We start from the raw sequence: 10,833 nt of genomic DNA, 5'->3' as shown, positions 1-10,833 counted from the left end.
GCACTATTTTACTGATATGTTTGAGGTTGCGCGATGCCGCAGCAGCTAAGCAATGCATGCCGTTGTGTGAACAGCCTCACTAGATGGTGCAACGAGAGCACGAGAAAAGCGGTTTGGGCGAGAGATGGCGCAAGCTCCTATAGCGAAAACAAACACTAGAGAAGAGCAGCGATAGGAGAGGCAAATTCAAAATGATCTCTTTGCCCAGCAGATGACGTGTGGCAGACTAGGTAGTATCGGTCAGAAAACAACAACAACGCATTTTGGAGTAGCGGCATCAAAGTCACATAAAGGCTGTGTTCCAAATCTTACCCAAATGGATCTGAGTCACTCCGAAGGGTCGTGTCACCTGACAACACAAATAAAAAAAAACGCTGGATGCGGGTAGGTTTTCGGACGCCAAGATACAAAACCTTTACCCTGGAGTAAGATCGAGTAAATTTTGGAACAAATTAAAGATATGTTTAGTGCTTTGAAAATACACTATACTTCCATAAATGCGCCTAAAATTTCCAAGCTGTATTTTACTTCCGTCTTGTTTTTGTGACGCCAGCTCAATCAGTTAAAATGCGAACTAAAATAACCTTTAGACCGCTGCGAAGGGTACATCACTGATGTCTATTGTAGTAAGTTGGAATGCGGATAGGGAGCCCGTCGGTGGCACCGCCGGCGGTCATTGCTTGACACCAGGCAATACACGCAAATCTATGGGAGAAACACACAAGAGTAGGATAATTAAAGCTTCTACGCGGTGCTCGAAGGCGAGTATTTTGTTATGTGCTGCGATCATGATATCGAGTGTTTGGAGATCAATCAGTATTTGTCAAGCGTTCGAACGCCGATTAAAAAAATTAAATGGAAAGATGTTTACAAATCTCTGTAATGCGAAATTAGGGCGCAGCCCCCCCTTCGTGGTATTTTGATTTTCCGATATATCGTCACAGGAGGGTACAGAGGAGGAGGAGGGGAAGGTACAGAGGAGGAGGAGGGGAAGGTACAGAGGAGGAGGAGGAGGGTACGAAGGAGGAGGGGAGGGTACGGAGGACCCTCCTTTTCCTCCTCCTCCACTCCTCCTCCTCTCCTCCTCTTCCTCGTCCTCCACCCCCTCCTCCTCACAATATATACATGTCTCCTCCTCCTGCGTACTCTCCCATCCTCCTACTCCGTACCCTCCCCTCCTCTTTCACCATACCCTCCCCTCCTCCTACAGTTCCCCCGCTAAATTTAGCGGGGAAAATTACGTCACATGACTTCGTGTCACATCACCCATCAAAAAATTCAATTTCTCCGCTAGTTTTAGCGAAACAATTGACGTCACGTGGCCTCAACACCAATTTAATTTCCCGCTAAATTTAACGTGGAAACTGAACTGGTGTTGAGATCATGTGACGTCAGTTTTACCGCTAAATTTAGCGGGGTACGGCGGAGGCGACGGCGATGCCGCTATACGCGGAAATGGGCGCCTAAGAGCTGCGCTCTAAAATCAAATGTGCCGGAGCATAACCCACAGTGCCGGCGTCGCTTACTTCAATTGCTAAACAATTAGTGACACGTTCTACAAATGAACGACACGCTTCTAGTTTTAGTTTGTCACGAAAGCCCTCACTGCAGTTGAAAGCGAAGGCTTGCACCAGAAGTACTCTCTACAAGAGGTTGAAACGATGCGAATACCCCCAGTAAATGCCTTCTAACTTATCGTCTGCTAAGCCCTGATGACGACTTCGAGATCAGGAGCGACTCCACATTGACCCTCAGAAACCGTTGTCTCGTTGAATCTCATTACACTTTACGCCCAACAAAGTCGCAACCCTCAACCAAAAAAAAACATTTATTAAAAAAAAAGTTTGGCATTCTAATGCTTTTGATATTTGCCCCTAGCATATTAACTCTCATTCCCTGAAGACATTATAAAAGTTTAATCGTCGAGAACAATCTACTAAGGTAAGAAATTGCAGCTCTTCCCATTTCTCCCCCAGAGTCCCATCCATTAGCTGTTGTCAAGCGATGGCTGCCGGTGGTGCCGCTCGACATCAGCAAGACAAGCCTCAACCCGCGATCCAGCCTACTACAATATAGATCAGTGGGGTGGTACATAATCAATATTGGAGATTTCTGCCAAATCGACGCGGCACTTAGCTGTAGTGGCAGGTTCGCGCAGCAGCTTTCTTGAGCGAATCAGATATTCAGTTATCCACAGCACCTGGCCGTCTAAAAATGAAGCCGTGAAAGTAAGTTAAAAAAATACGCGATGAAAATCGCCAATAGAATCAACTAGAGCCACTAAATTAGCTACGCTTAGAGTATCGGTACTCCATTCCCTGATCTGTAGTGGGCGCCGCCAACTTGGTGCTTAGAGCCGAGCGGACGCAACTGTCGATCGTAACAATTAAAAAATGCGACTGCCTCAGCTTTAGACACGGCGGTAGGAAGCTCAGGCAATTTCGTTTTGCTCGGTCGCGAACCGTTCTAACATTTCTGGAGGACGGAAAAATGTTCCCCGCAATTTCAGATAAAGCTTCAGATAACTGGCAAGCATGATTCTAAGCACCAAGATATCTGGAGTGTCGTTACTCTGAAGCTGTCTAGTGGCTCTAGGATCAACAGTGGCTCGAGCTGTCTCAGATTCAGGATCTTAGATCAGAACGATTGAGAACGGTTCAGAGCAGATCAGAACGGTTTCCGGCACCATAACCCACGGTTCATGGGCGACGTCTGCGAAAGCGCCAACCAGTCAGAATTCCACTTTTTTTTATCGTTTTCGTGAGAGGGTTTTTTGTACCAAAAGATGAGGCGCTTTTTAAAACTCGTTTCAAGTTTCTCTCACTTAACAGCGCCGCGTCAAAACAGCACAACGACAAAACATCACGGCGTCAAAATAGCAGCTGGGACGGAAGAGCACGCGACATAAAAAGCACAGTAACAAAGCAGCACAGACGCAAATGCATGCTGTTTTTTTTTTTTTCGCTCTGGGGCACATTATTAGCAGCACGCGCCTAAATTAGGCACTTGTTGCTAACGTGTTCAGGAGAACATGTGTATTCCCGTTACATTTTATTGTCTGCCGTTATATGACTTTATATTATTACCATCACCGTTATATTTTATTCTCTACTTACAGCTTTTCGTGCATGTTCAGCAACACCAAACCTTCCCATCGCAAGCCAATGAAGCTAGATTTCTTGCCGTCGTTTTAATGACTGATTGATTGTTAATCCGTTAACCTTTTAAACTGATACAAATACGGCACCCTATTTACCCAAAATCAGAAGATGATCGACGGCCGAAGAGGATGCACCCCATCGGGTTCAAATTCATACGCGAGAATCTCGCAAAGACTTAACGAAACTTCATTTCCCAATACGACACAGTCCCTTATTAATACGAAAAGCGACAGCCTGTCGGCTGTCGCTTTTCTTATTGCATGTAAGCTATATGTAAACAAGAGTGTATGTCAAAGTCAAATAAACAATTTCTTTAGCAGTTCCACAAAACGCGTCAATTGTGCTCTTCATTCTGCCTTTGGGTAAATAGGGTGCCGCATTTGTATCAATTTAGAAAGTTAACGGATTAACAATCAGCCCGTCTTTAGGGACTTTTAGCAAATCGTCACCGTGTTCGGCGCGCACAGCACTGCCGGAGCCTCTGTAAAGTATGCTTTTAAGCACGCTCCCGGGTGATACTGAAGCGTGCTTCAAAGGCTCCGGTAGTGCGCTGCGTGGAACACGGCAACGGTTTGCTAAAAGTCCCCATTAAAAACACGGCAAGAAATGTAGCTTTATAGGCTTGCGGTGGGAAGATTTTATATTACTGAAGATCACAAAATGTTAAAAGTAGGTAATAAAATATAACGGCGCAGGTAATTACACGGTCATATAACGGTAGATAATAAAAATGTAAGGGCAGCTACACGTGTTCCTCTAAACACGTTAGCACCACGTACTTAATTTAGGCGCGTGCTGCTAATAATGTGTCCTACAGCGAAAAAAACAAACAAACAAACAAAACAGCATGCATTGACGTGAGTGCTAATTTGTCGCTGCGTTGTTTCTCGTCGCGTGTTGTTTTGGCACGTACTCTTCAGTCGCTCTGCTGTCTTGACGCCGTGCTGTTTTGTCGCGTGCTGTTTCGACCCGTGCTGTTTTGTCGCTCTTCTGTTTCGACGCGCGTGCTGTTTTGACGGGGCTGTTTTGTCGCGTCCCAGCGGCGCTCGTGACCTTTATGCATTTTCACAGTGAATGTGATCTGGCGCTTTTTTTTTGTGCGTAGTTGGTTTAGCCGAGAATAGCAACAACCCTCCTTCGGAAAAAAAAAAAAAAAGAAACGGCGTGCATTATGACGGTTCACTTTTATGGCTGCTTAATTGGATCAGACTTAAAGTGAAACAGGGTACAGCGGATCACCATAGGATCACTCTCAGCGCATGCTGCAAAAAAAAAAAAAAAACATTTTATTGAAAAGTTCCCGAGAAGGGTGAGGCACAAGTTTTATTTTAGAAAGTCATCAATGGAATAACTAGTGGCGCCGTAACTCGGCGTGCCATTTTGGACGAAAAATATTCTCTCCGTGACGTCATTCGATAAAAGCTAAATAACTCCACTTTTTTTTTTAATCTACAATTATGCACGCGCACTTTTCGACCTTGAATTTCAGGATCGTATACGAATGTTGTGTTTTTGCTCGAGTTTACGCGGCATCAACAATTAAATGGGTCGCGAGCGAACTGAACTGTCGCCATATGTACCTGTACCTCAGTGCCGCGGTACAAGTGTACCGAAGAAGCATTTTTTGTGTATGTCATTTATTTTTCAACTAGGAAACAAGTGCTCTGCTTTTGACATGCGAGCATGATTGCGGGCAAAAATAAACTATAGTGAGAAAATTACTAGGAGTTTTCGAGAGAACTGTATAAAAATGCGTCACGAACGCGCGTTTACCAGCCGATGGGTATGTGGGCGAGTCGTCCGTTTAGAAAGAAATGATCTTGCCGAGTTTGTTGTGGAAGTGGCGAAGCAACACGATTCTATGCCGGAAGTCTCTACTACGCTAATATTCTGGTGCAAATATCTCCAGCGAAGGTGAACCTCAAGCATGTTCTTCTATGCAAGTGCGTAAGAAAACACACACAAACAAACGGTAATATTGATCAATGTAAATCAATAAGATACCTTGTTTTTTATACTTAGGTTGTGATGTCAAAGATGCATAGAACTATCTTGTGATGTCAGAGATGCATAGAACTATCTAAGATTCATTATAAGGTATCTGTATTGGAAATTATGTTTACACCGGCACCTTGTACCGGTTTCTTAAATACAATTTTTCGAGCGTTTCGAGCATAGGTACCGAAGAACCAATTTGCGAGTATTTTGCCCAGCCCCGACCAGTGGTTGTGGTGCGAGTCGCGATCGACTAAACGCGTCTTTTCCTCGAAGCGTTTCGTTCTTTTTCTTTTTTTTTAAAGCGTATATTTCGATTTCGTGACAGAAGTAAAGTCACCGACAACTTAAAAAAAAAAAAAAAAAGATGCAGGGCGTTGTTTGTTATGTTCACGCTTCTTGCTTCGTGATTGGTTCTTCTTGTGTGTCCTTAACGGCTAATGCGACAATCTGATTGGCTGTGCACCTATAATGAGACGCTCAGAACTCGCCACACCCCGCGTTCCCTAAGTTGTCAGTGACTACAGACCAACCCAACTCTCTGACGTCACGCCACTGCGGTGGCGCTGCTTTCGGCAGCGCGCATGCGCAGATCCGTCGCCTCAGGCGAATCTGGTTTTCGCACACGCGCAATAAACAGTGTGTAGGTCGATAGACGAGCGCGAGGAATATTGAATAAAAATGGAGGAGGAAAAAGAAGGGGGGGGGGGGGGCGGGTCTAAGCGAGATTCAGAATTTGAGATACGTTTCACTATACGGAGTGCAAGTCGTCTGCTTCTTGCGCAGGAATTGCAGTGACGTCACAACGACGCTGAGCTCTGATTGGCTCTGATTGAAAGGATAGTGGTTAGACCTCAATGCTAGATGCCTTGAGGTATACCTATTTTTTTGTTCAATCAGCATATAAGAGCTCGGCATTTTTACATCATCATTTAATAATAATACTAATAATAATAGTCTTTATTGATCAAAATCAACAGTACAAAATGTCAGGTCTGCCGAAGCCGGTTAGGGCTTATGTGGCGCGACCTGGCAGTGGAAGCACATTCTTCACAACAAAAATACAACACAAATTAGCGACTGGTACTCAAAATTTAGAATGCTTATTTCTTCCATTAAACAGTCTCTTGACATTCTTTTTAAGGTGATAATTCGATTTGGAAGTAAATATAGAGTCAGGTAATGCGTTGAATAATTCCGCAACATAAAATGCCCTAATGCTTTCCCCATAGCGACTATATACACGTGGGACTTCAAAGCGAGTATTACACCTTGTTGTACGTGGTGCAACTCTTTGAATGATAAAGTCCCGGTTCCAAAAGTAGTGCTGCACGACAGTTTGCAAAAAGAGAGAATAAAAACAAGGTAACTGAAGCAAGGCGAAGATATTGTCACTTGAACATAGCGATAAATTGTAAGACACACTTTTCGACATCCCCTTCAAGATACCATCGATTCTATCGTGCCATTGCAGGGAACAATTAAAAAAGAGAGTAATGCCGTATCGGAGCACACTATAGGCCAGAGAATGCATTATCAACTTTCTCACTGCCAACGGAAGAAACATTTTTAAATTGTAAAGCTGGCATGAAACACTTCGGAGACGGTTCGCAACAAAAGCCATATGTGTATTCCATGATAAATAAAAAAAGATACCAAGATACTTCACAGAATTAACATACTGGACAGGAGTGCAGCAACAAGGAACACAGTTAGAGCCATGCAAAAATAAGTTCGGGAAGACAGTGAGCTTTTTCCAAGGGCTGCGAAAACAAACGAGCTTAGTTTTTAAAGAATTCACAGTTATTCTGTTTCCTTTGTACCAATCCATAACTGCGACAGCGTCCGTTTGTAGCATACGCATGGCGGGTTCAATATCGGTGTGACTGGTAAATAAAAGAGTGTCATCCGCATATTGTAGCATGTTACTAGTGACAACAGCAGGAAGATCGTTTACATAGATATTGAATAATAAAGGATATAGTATGGAACCCTGCGGCACCCCAGAGAGGAGAAGAACTTTCCTACTTCGAACATTACCTAAGGACACCAACTGTGAACGTGACCGTAAGTAATTTTGCAGCAGAGCGAAGAAAGTACCCCTGAATCCTACACGGTACAATTTTTTAAGTAAAATTGCATGATTAACAGAATCAAATGCTTTTTTAACATCGAGGAAAAGAGCGCATACACTACAGTTGTTATCAAAAGTCGAATGAAGGAAGTCGGAGAACACGTCTAGTAAGCATGACGTGCCACGCCCTGTGACAAAGCCATGCTGTGAGGATGAGATGATACAATGCTTATCAAGAAAACCATTCATGGAAACCAATACGTGTTTTTCTAAAAATTGTGACATGCATGGCAGTATCGAAATGGGCCGATACGATGACAGCAAGTTACGAGGGCCACCTTTGTGGATAGGTACTACGATTGCTGTTTATAGATCTGCAGGCAAACAGCCAGAACATATAAACCCATTTATCATAGCTACTAGTACTTCTGCAAGCACATCAAAATTATCACAGAGGTCTATGGTAGATGTACCATCGATTCCGGGTGATTTATTTCTTTTGAAGGAAAATAGAATGGAACGTAACTCGGCCCTTGAAATTGCAGAAAGAAACGCAGAGACGAGACTATATTTATATTTCAAAAGCGAAATGAGAAATCGCGCGGTCGTAACGTGCTTGGGCACCGGTACGATGACTCCAAGCATCCAGCGTTCTTTTTTTAGCGCGCCATGGAACTTGTCGTTCGCAGACGATGAAAAGTGCCGTCACGGTGCTTACTGGCCACGAACGCGAATTCAAAATATTCGTCAATGGATTGATTGTTGACGCAGTGCTCGTGTCTAGTGCGTGAGCTGGGGTAGGCTACCGTGCTTCGGGTACCGCGAATGTATCACAGTGAAAAGGCGTAAAGCATTCGAAGGAAAATGAGGTACGAGATAGTCCGCTATATTTCGAATTCGCGCAGGCTTTTGACTTTCTACCCTCTTTCTTTCGGCCCACCAAACGGTAAGCGATTAGTAAGATTTCAATCTAAGATTATTTCTCCCAGCCAAAAATTCATTTCATGGCCCCGAAGTCCAGACGCAACCGGCCCCACGAGCTGATGGGACGAATCCGACAGCGTCAAAAAGTCCACCATCATGGTGTTCGTCATGTTTCTGTACGCGTTCCATCATCGCTTAACTAATCATAAACATAAAAAAAAGGCCCAGTGACGTGCGCTTTGTAACAATTGCGGTGCTATACTGCGCTTCGCTTCCTGATAAGATTATTTGGTGCAGCGCGATATTGCATTTCTTTCTTTTTGCCCGGTCCTGATTGGATACAGGATCCTTAAAAGCGAACTTGCTTTCATAATAAAAACAAATCGTTCTTCCAGCAGAGAGAGAGTCTGTCTGTCCCTTCGGCAGCCGTTCCGTCTTCGAACCGCCGGAAACGTAACAGCTGGTAGCAGCGGTGGGATTTTTTCCCTTCTTGTACCGCACAGAAAAAGGAAGAATTAAAAGAGGTGCTAGACTCGTACAGGGCCTTGTATAGCCCCCGTCCAGGTAAACCTAACCTGTTGCAACATGACATCGAGTTGACCTCTGATCAACCTTTCCGTACACGAGTGCGCAGAATTTCACCCCGTCATGAAAAACTGTTGAATGAGTCCGTCCAAAACATGCCGGACTTGGGTATAATTGAGCCTAGAGAAAGTGATTACATCTCTCCGATGTTCATTGTCGAGAGCGCCGGTAAAGAACCGCGGCCATGCATATAGACTACCGCAAACTCAACGCGATAACCAAGACAAAAGTGTTTCCCATCCCGAATGTTGAGGCGCTCCTTGAAAAAGTGTCGGCGGCGCGGTACGTGTCAACACTAGACCTCGTGCGGGGCTATTGGCAAGTGCCTCTCACGGAGAACGCTAGTAGGCTGGCAGCTTTCATTACCCCTCTCGGAACGTTCCGCCCGCTTGTCCTTTCTTTTGGACTTAAGAACGCGCCCTTTGTTTTTTCCAAGCTAATGAGCGAAGTGCTCAAGGGTGCCGAGACTTTCGCAGTTCCCTACCTCGATGACGTGGCTATTTTTTCCAGTAGCTGGGAGTAGCACTTGTAGCACCTGCAGGAAGTATTCGCTAGAATACAGAAAGCAGGTTGGAACTCTGAAAATGGCCAAATGTCATCTCGCCAAGGCTGAAGTTCAGTATCTGGGCCACGTTGTGGGTCAAAGGAAGTGACGCCCGTCCGAAATAAGGGTTATGGCCATAAAAAATTTTCCTTTGCCGAAAACAAAGACGGACATGCGTTCTTTCATCGGTTTAGCCCATTATTACCGGAACTACATTCCTAACTTTGCGCATATCGCTGGCCCACTCACAGACGCTCTTCGCAAGGCAGAGCCGAATGTCGTGCGCTGGACCGAGGAACGTAAGAACGCCTTTCTCCGGATCAAAGAGCTTTTAGCGAGCGATCCTGTGCTGGCTTCGCCAGACTACACGCGCACCTTCACAGTGCAGTGCGATGCAAGCGACCGTGGTTTGGGCGTTGTCCTCAGTCAAATAAATGAGAAGGACGAGGAACATCCTGTTGTATACGCCAGCAGAAAACTAACACGCGAACAGGCATATAGCACAGTAGAAAAAGAGTGTGCTTGTATGGTATGGGCTATCGAAAAACTCTCGGGCTACCTCAAAGGGTCTTCATTTATTTTCGAGACTGGCCACTGCCCTCTCGTGTGGCTTAATCAGATGTCAAACAAAAACTGTCGTTTAATGAGGTGGAGCCTTGCACTCCAACAATTTACTTTCTCGGCGCGGCACAAGAGGGGAAAAAATCACGCCAATGCCGATTGCCTCAGCCGCATTCCTTAGTGTTCCTCTAGTTCTGCGAGAGAAAGTCCCCACAGAATATTTTTGTTTCTCTGCAAATTTAAGTTGGAGATTTCGCGCTGTTGAGGCTTATGACTGCACTTAACTTTGTCGAAAGCGCATTGCATTATTCCGCTCCTAATGATTTCAAGGGGTCTGGCCTTGCTGAGTTGTGGCGCCGGATTGCTTCCGGTGTCGTTTCTGCCGCTCGTCTCCCAAGTCATTCCAGCACAACGACTTGCTGCTATCGTGCCCGAGCTACAGACTGCCCAATCGTCAAGGACCTTTCCGGCGTGCACTCCCCGGTCCTGCCACTCCGTAGCTTCGGAAGCAGAGCGGCGCCCACGCTTGAGCACCCTGGCCCGAGCTACCCTTCAAAGACCTGGCGACTGTGGCCTTCTAGCCTGGTGACTTGCCCACGACTCGCAAGCGTACTTCATGAAGTCGTCGTCTACCAAGGCCTTCAGCGTGCTCCATGCCTGTCTCCCACTTCTCCTGGAAGCACGAACTACGTGGAGGTCAAACGGCCGCGACTCGGCTCTCGCCATTTGGGATGTTTCGACAGCTTCTACGTCTCCAGTTACTCAAGAGGCGTCAGCCTGTTGACCAACTTCCGAACTGGGTAGCATTGGCCGAGCTGTAACAATTGCGGTGCTATACTACGCTTCGCTTTCTGATAAGATTTGTTGGTGCGGCGCGATATTGCATTTCTTTCTTTTTGTCCGGTCCTGATTGGATACAGTATCCTTAAAAGCGAACTTGCTTTTATAATAAAGATAGATGGTTCTTCCAGCAGAGAGAAAGTCAGTCT

The sequence above is a fragment of the Ixodes scapularis genome, unplaced genomic scaffold, assembly GCF_016920785.2.
Source record: "Ixodes scapularis isolate PalLabHiFi unplaced genomic scaffold, ASM1692078v2 PGA_scaffold12__126_contigs__length_90152505, whole genome shotgun sequence".
In the NCBI taxonomy this organism is placed as follows: domain Eukaryota; kingdom Metazoa; phylum Arthropoda; class Arachnida; order Ixodida; family Ixodidae; genus Ixodes; species Ixodes scapularis.
This window is presented reverse-complemented; position numbering follows the sequence as displayed.